Genomic DNA, 7,861 nt, shown 5'->3' with positions numbered 1-7,861 from the left:
GCGCCACCTCTGAAGGTAACGAGTAACCGTCACCGCAGTGTTCAGAACCTGAAACTTTATTTCTGGAACGCATCTTGACGTATCTCACTGCTTTGTCATCTCGAATCTCTACAAGTTTGGCTCAAAACTTTGTTGCCATGTGTCATTGCTACAGAAAGTTCTGTAGCTGTAAAGATAAATTCACGTTTGCAAGTTCAGTGGTAAAACAAACAAACAAACAAACAAAACCCAACAATAAATATTTTTTTGACAAGCAGGTGATTGCATGGCATACAACGATGCAGGTCTGTTGCTCTGTCTCGAGTTTGGGGTGTGTTAGCATACGTGCGTCATGGATAACAACCACAAGACTGTTTCCAATAATTACCTTTATCTCTCCGGTGGGCTCACCGGTCAGACTCACAGGCCCTTTCGCCGTTTTAAGTTCTGCTTTCATTTTCAGTTTCTGTTTTTTACAGATAAATAGCGACTCTTTGACACGAAGGAAAAGCATCGTCAATGAGCAAGTGAGAAAGTTGGGACTTCACTGTCAAGGTTTACATTCACATATATCTAACACAATTGCCTAAATGCTTAGATACATGGTGGATTTAATTTTTAAAATAGCATTCAAAATGCCACGTGGCCTCACAATTGGAGTCAAGTACTGGTCTAAGATACGTGATGAAGAGGCCTCTTCTACATGAAAATGGGGAGGAGATCAGTGCAGCCCAGTTCCTCTGTTAGATGGTCATGTCTATACTTGGGTGATAATGAATGCACTTGCCTGGAAAGCACTTTGTGTGGACTTCTGTGGTTTTAAATGTGCTTAAAAAAATTGGACCTTTCAGCACTACCTACTTATGCCACCAGAGTGCTCCAGACACGCATTATGGAAATCACTATTCCTACACTGTAAGAAAAATCCATAAAAGTACAGTAATCTACTGTATAAATGTGAAGGAATTTTCCGTATTAGTCATTTACAGGTGTTTTTCTATATTTCTCAACTATTCCAATGCACTGTGGGAAAAAGAACCCCAAAAGGAGGGAAAATTAAGAGCAAGAGCAGCAATTAGACTTGTTTCAGGCTTCATCTAGATTTTGGACTCTGGAGTTGGAGAAACTGCCTTCAAATTTCTGTGGTAAGTATTAAAACTCATGTTTTCTTTTATTAAAATAATGTTTTTCAAAATACTCTGCGTTTTTATTTAGAAAGAATTTTTAATTTATTTGTTAGCTGGTTTCTGCTGTCTCCAGACAAGTCAAGAATAATTGGCTGACTCATTTTTAAAAAAATTATTATTTAGGTTTAACATGACTCAAGCTTTCCATTTTAGTTAATGTTAAAATAATTTTTACTGTGACACCACCTTTTTTGCCCTTCAGTGGCTGGACCAGTTTTCATAAATATTATAGTTAGCTGTCTGCGTCTCTCTGGGTATCCGATTGTTAAGTGATGACGTGACGAATCCTACTTCCGGGCCTAAAGTAGTCTGGTTTAATATGGCTTTTGTGTTGTTAACATGTTTAATGTTATGTATTTTCTTCTATTTAATCTCAAAAAGCTTCTAAAACAGTCAGGGATCACTGTTGACCTCCCTCGGCTTTTATTACTGCTAATCATTTATTTAAGCTCAGTTTTTAAAACCTTAGGATGTAACTACAGCCCAGCCCATGCAGCAGTATATGAATGACTAACCTCGTATTGTGGATGGATTATCTCAGTTGTTCTCCTGGCTGAAGTTTGGTCCTTTTACAGCATCCTGCCATGCGATTACATTTGTTCCTGACCAACGAGAACACTCACGTTAACTTTTATCAGTGGGAAAAAAGTTAGCTTGTTTATATTATGCTAACATAGCTGTGTCGCTAGCGGTCACGTAGCACATCATTATATACCAGCTAGCCCAACTTCAGTAACCCTACAAACGTCACTGCTGTTTAGTTTCCTGTCTTCATTTATGCTGGAAGTGATAACAGAGCTGTACGTTTTAATTTGTTTCCAAAACCCCGCAGTCAGGACATGCTATATTGTATTTAGATAGAAGCTAGCGAGCTAACTTCCTGCTAACTTCTAACTCCGTTAAATGTCATAAATTCCGTTTTTATGGATGCCTGGATGTTAAACTCAATTGTTACACCTGGTAGAGCAGAACGCTGATCATTTTATTAAAGATGAAAGACTTTAGACAGTTTTTCAACTCTCAGTAATGCCATAGTGATCGTTTGATATATGGACCTGCAGCGGAGTTTAGGCCCAGACATGGCTAGTGACGTCAGACTGAACAACCGGATTGCACAGCTGTGACTGCTAACTAGCTAATTAGCAAAAGTCATTGATGTTGATAACTGGGAAAAGTGAGAACTTCATGGTTCTACTAATGTATAGAGGGGAAGAAATTATTTTAGGAATTTAATAAGTAATATATCAATACCTATGTGTCACGGTTCTGGGTCGGTTCGACCCAGCATTTTGAGTTTATTATGTTTTAGTTTATCTCTTGAATGATCGTCGTGTTACCTTTGTGATTTGTTGGTTACTATTTAAGTTCCATCTTTCTGTTTACTCGTGGTTAAGGATTTTTGCCCTTATGTTTTGTGTGAGTTTAGTTCTGTGTCCTGTCTGCGTCCTCGTGTAGTGATCTCTTGTTTCCTGTTTTATTGTGGTCTGTCTCATGTGAATGTGTTCAGCTGTGTATCCACCGTGCTCCTTCTGTGTGTTCTCCCTGCTGTCTGTTGTCATTCTCCGCTGCTCATCCTCCTTCATGTTCATGTCCTGGTTTGTGTTCACTAGCTTAGTTGTTCTCAGTTTAGATAGCCTTCTGTTCCGTTTGCTGTTTGTCTATTTTTATTTTGTGTTCAATAAACCACCTCACCTTCACGAGTGCCTGCGACTGGATCCTCCTTTAATATTTCCACACGGCACACTCTACTCGCCGTGACACTATGTTTTACAGTTGGCTCCATTGTACACTTTAAAGGGTTTCAGGCAAAGTTACACTAACCCTAGTTTAAGTCTCAGACCTTCCTTGCTGATGCTAACAAATGCTAATGTTAGCCTCGGTTGATTACAGCTGCTAGTAAAGACTTTTAGCTAGCTGACCAACATAGATTTGGTGGTTAACAGACTATAGTGGTAATATTATTAAAAGTTTAGTTTCACCTCAGCACATTTATCATTATGTCCATTTTGTAGCACATAGAAATGTTTAGTTAATATTTGCAGACACACATTTTCCCAGTAACTGTTTTTACTCAAACATTTGTTGAAAATGTAATTTATGAAATGCTGAGCAGCATTTCTAGTATGTGGAATATTTCTATCACCCCGTTGTGCTAATGTGATTAAATACTAATAATTATAACTAAAAAAATAAATAATAAATCAGTAATAACTATATTTTGATTGAAGTATAATGTAAGCGCAGTGCTGGTGGGCAGGGGTTTTATATGCCTTGTGGGGGATACTGACATAATATAAACTGTTATGTCTATATCAAGCTTTTAGCCAAATATAAGCAGAGATATTTGTATCTTTCTTGAAAATTTTGATCCTTAGAGATTATTTGACAAATGGATCAACAGCTATCACTACTTGAAGCACTCTAAATCCTGCAGTGGAAAAATATCACTTATTTTACCTGTGATCATACAGTTTGGTTTTCCAGTGCAGAGCAATGGCCAAGAAAAGGAAATACTTCACAGAGTACTTTTTTACTTCCGTAAAAAACAGAAGATGTACTGGCAGAAAATTACCAGGACATTTTCCGTTTTTCTATGGATTTTTTTTTTACAATGTATTTTTACAGTGACAGTGGTCTGATGGTAAATAATGTCTGCTGTTCTTTTGCGCATCGTAAAGGTCACTGTTCAAGTATATATAGTGGAGTGAGACAACTGCAAGATACAGACTGCAACTGACAGCATAATGTAGCGCGCCAGCCGTGATCGTATAGTGGTTAGTACTCTGCGTTGTGGCCGCAGCAACCCCGGTTTGATTCCGGGTCACGGCAGCGTGGTTGTGATTGCAGAGCAAGTAATTGTAGTAACACAACCTGCAAGTTAGCTTGAATGATTAGAGTCATGTTATTTCATTATTGTCACTGGATTGCCCAATCAAATTTCTTAACGTAACCAGCTTTTCCTTACCTTACCTGTGAGCTCATCAACCAGTTTTTTTCATTTTTACAACAGAGTTTAAACTTCCATTGTTTTCATTCAAATTCTGTTTTGTTCATTCAAATGCCGTTGATTTCATTCTAATTCTGTTGTTTGTTTTAAACTTCCATTGTTTTCATTCAAATTCCATTGTTTTCATTCAAATTCTGTTCTGTTCATTCTAATTCCGTTGTTTTCATTAAAATTATATTCTTTTTATTCCAATTCCATTGTTTGTTCTCAAATTCTGTGGTTTTCATTCAAATTCTGTTGTTTGTTTTAAACTTCCATTGTTTTCATTCAAATTCTGTTGTTTTCATTCAAATTCCATTGTTTTGATTCAAATTCTGTTTTGTTCATTCTAATTCCGTTGTTTTCATTCAAATTCCATTGTTTTCATTCAAATTCTGTTGTTTTCATTCAAATTCCGTTGTTTTCATTCAAATTCTGTTGTTTTCATTCAAATTCCGTTGTTTTCATTCAAATTCTGTTCTTTTCATTCTATTTCCATTGTTTTCATTCAAATTCCATTGTTTTCATTCAAATTCTGTTCTGTTATTCTAATTCTATTGTTTTCCGTTGTTTTCATTCAAACTCTGTTCTGTACATTCTAATTCCGTTGTTTTCATTCAAATTCCTTTGTTTTCATTCAATTTCCATTGTTTTGATTCAAATTCTGTTGTTTGTTTTAATGTGGAAAAAGTGGTTGGGACAGATGTTCAAACAGAAGCGACACGCGGCTGCAGTTACAGTCTGTATTATGCGTTTGTTCTTCATATGAATCTGATGTGTGAACGATGCGCACATTTATGCACGTGGCACAGTAAAAGCATCTGCAATTAAACAGAGACATCTGGTGTTCTGACGGTAAATAATATCTGCTGTTCGCATCGTACAGGTTACTGTTCAAGTATATATAGTGGAGTGAGACAACTGCAAGATACAGACTGCAACTGACAGCATGACCTAGCGTGCCAGCCGTGATCGTATAGTGGTTAGTCCTCTGCGTTGTGGCTGCAGCAACCCCGGTTCGAATCCGGGTCACGGCAGTGTGGTTGTGATTGCAGAGCAAGTAATTGTAGCAGGTCAGTGTGAAAGATTACAGGCATGTTTTTTCATCGTTGGTACTGGATTGCCCAATCAAATTTCTTAACATAACCAGCTTTTCCTTACCTTACCTGTGAACTCATCAACCAGTTTTTCTTTTTCATTTTTACAACAGAGTTTAAACTTCCATTGTTTTCATTCAAATTCTGTTTTGTTCATTCTAATTCCTTTGTTTTCATTCAAATTCCGTTGTTTTCATTCAAATGCTTTTGTTTTCATTCTAATTCTACTCTTTTTATTCCAATTCCATTGTTTGTTCTCAAATTCTGTTGTTTTCATTCAAATTCCATTGTTTTCATTCATATTCTGTTGTTTTCATTCAAATCCCATTGTTTTCATTCAAATTCCGTTGTTTTCATTCAATTTCCATTGTTTTCATTCAAATTCTGTTCTTTTCATTCTATTTCCATTGTTTTCATTCAAATTCTGTTCTGTTATTCTAATTCCGTTGTTTTCCGTTGTTTTGATTCAAACTCTGTTCTGTACATTCAAATCCCATTGTTTTCATTCAATTTCCATTGTTTTCATTCAATTTCCATTGTTTTCATTCAAATTCTGTTCTTTTCATTCTATTTCCATTGTTTTCATTCAAATTCCATTGTTTTCATTCAAATTCTGTTCTATTATTCTAATTCCGTTGTTTTCCGTTGTTTTGATTCAAACTCTGTTCTGTACATTCAAATTCCGTTGTTTTCATTCAAATTCCGTTGTTTTCATTCAAATTCTGTTGTTTTCATTCAAATTCCATTGTTTTCATTCAAATTCCGTTGTTTTCATTCAAATTCTGTTCTTTTCATTCAAATTCCATTGTTTTCATTCAAATTCTGTTTTGTTCATTCTAATTCCTTTGTTTTCATTCAAATTCCGTTGTTTTCATTCAAATGCTTTTGTTTTCATTCTAATTCTACTCTTTTTATTCCAATTCCATTGTTTGTTCTCAAATTCTGTTGTTTTCATTCAAATTCCATTGTTTTCATTCAAATTCTGTTGTTTTCATTCAAATCCCATTGTTTTCATTCAAATTCCGTTGTTTTCATTCAATTTCCATTGTTTTCATTCAAATTCTGTTCTTTTCATTCTATTTCCATTGTTTTCATTCAAATTCCATTGTTTTCATTCAAATTCTGTTCTATTATTCTAATTCCGTTGTTTTCCGTTGTTTTGATTCAAACTCTGTTCTGTACATTCAAATTCCGTTGTTTTCATTCAATTTCCATTGTTTTGATTCAAATTCTGTTGTTTGTTTTAATGTGGAAAAAGTGGTTGGGACAGATGTTCAAACAGAAGCGACACGCGGCTGCAGTTACAGTCTGTATTATGCGTTTGTTCTTCATATGAATCTGATGTGTGAACGATGCGCACATTTATGCACGTGGCACAGTAAAAGCATCTGCAATTACACAGAGACATCTGGTGTTCTGACGGTAAATAATATCTGCTGTTCGCATCGTACAGGTTACTGTTCAAGTATATATAGTGGAGTGAGACAACTGCAAGATACAGACTGCAACTGACAGCATGACCTAGCGTGCCAGCCGTGATCGTATAGTGGTTAGTACTCTGCGTTGTGGCCGCAGCAACCCCGGTTCGAATCCGGGTCACGGCAGTGTGGTTGTGATTGCAGAGCAAGTAATTGTAGCAGGTCAGCGTGAATGATTACAGGCATGTTTTTTCATTGTTGGTACTGGATTGCCCAATCAAATTTCTTAACATAACCAGCTTTTCCTTACCTTACCTGTTCGCTCATCAACCAGTTTTCTTTTTCATTTTTACAACAGAGTTTAAACTTCCATTGTTTTCATTCAAATTCTGTTTTGTTCATTCTAATTCTGTTGTTTTCATTCAAATTCCGTTGTTTTCATTCAAATGCTTTTGTTTTCATTCTAATTCTACTCTTTTTATTCCAATTCCATTGTTTGTTCTCAAATTCTGTTGTTTTCATTCAAATTCTGTTGTTTTCATTCAAATTCCGTTGTTTTCATTCAATTTCCATTGTTTTCATTCAAATTCTGTTCTTTTCATTCTATTTCCATTGTTTTCATTCAAATTCCGTTGTTTTCATTCAAATTCTGTTGTTTTCATTCAAATTCCATTGTTTTCATTAAAATTCTGTTGTTTTCATTCAAATTCTGTTGTTTTCATTCAAATTCTGTTCTTTTCATTCAAATTCCATTGTTTTCATTCAAATTCTGTTGTTTTCATTCAAATTCCGTTGTTTTCATTCAATTTCCATTGTTTTCATTCAAATTCTGTTCTTTTCATTCTATTTCCATTGTTTTCATTCAAATTCCATTGTTTTCATTCAAATTCTGTTCTGTTATTCTAATTCCGTTGTTTTCCGTTGTTTTGATTCAAACTCTGTTCTGTACATTCAACTCACTGGATTGTCCAATCAAGTTTCTGAACGTAACCGGCTTTTCCTTACCTTACCTGTGAACTCATCAACCAGTTTTTTTTTTCATTTTTACAACAGAGTTTAAACTTCCGTTGTTTTCATTCAAATTCTGTTTTGTTCATTCTAATTCCGTTGTTTTCATTCAAATTCCATTGTTTTCATTTAAATTCTGTTGTTTTCATTCAAATTCCATTGTTTTCATTCAAATTCTGTTGTTTT

General features: G+C 35.2%; 2 non-coding genes across 2 annotated transcripts; both read left to right on the top strand.

Annotated features, from left to right (window-relative positions):
* Positions 1–3,923: 3,923 nt before the first annotated feature.
* Positions 3,924–3,995, top strand: trnah-gug (transfer RNA histidin (anticodon GUG)). Its single transcript has one exon. It is a non-coding gene; the product is annotated as a tRNA-His (tRNA).
* Positions 3,996–6,781: 2,786 nt separating this feature from the next.
* trnah-gug (transfer RNA histidin (anticodon GUG)) lies at positions 6,782–6,853 on the top strand. Its single transcript has one exon. It is a non-coding gene; the product is annotated as a tRNA-His (tRNA).
* The last annotated feature ends 1,008 nt before the right edge of the window (positions 6,854–7,861 follow it).

The sequence above is a fragment of the Maylandia zebra genome, linkage group LG22 (assembly GCF_041146795.1).
Source record: "Maylandia zebra isolate NMK-2024a linkage group LG22, Mzebra_GT3a, whole genome shotgun sequence".
Taxonomy (NCBI): domain Eukaryota; kingdom Metazoa; phylum Chordata; class Actinopteri; order Cichliformes; family Cichlidae; genus Maylandia; species Maylandia zebra.
The sequence above is the reverse complement of the archived record's forward strand: the minus strand, read 5'-3'. Positions and strand labels throughout refer to the sequence as shown.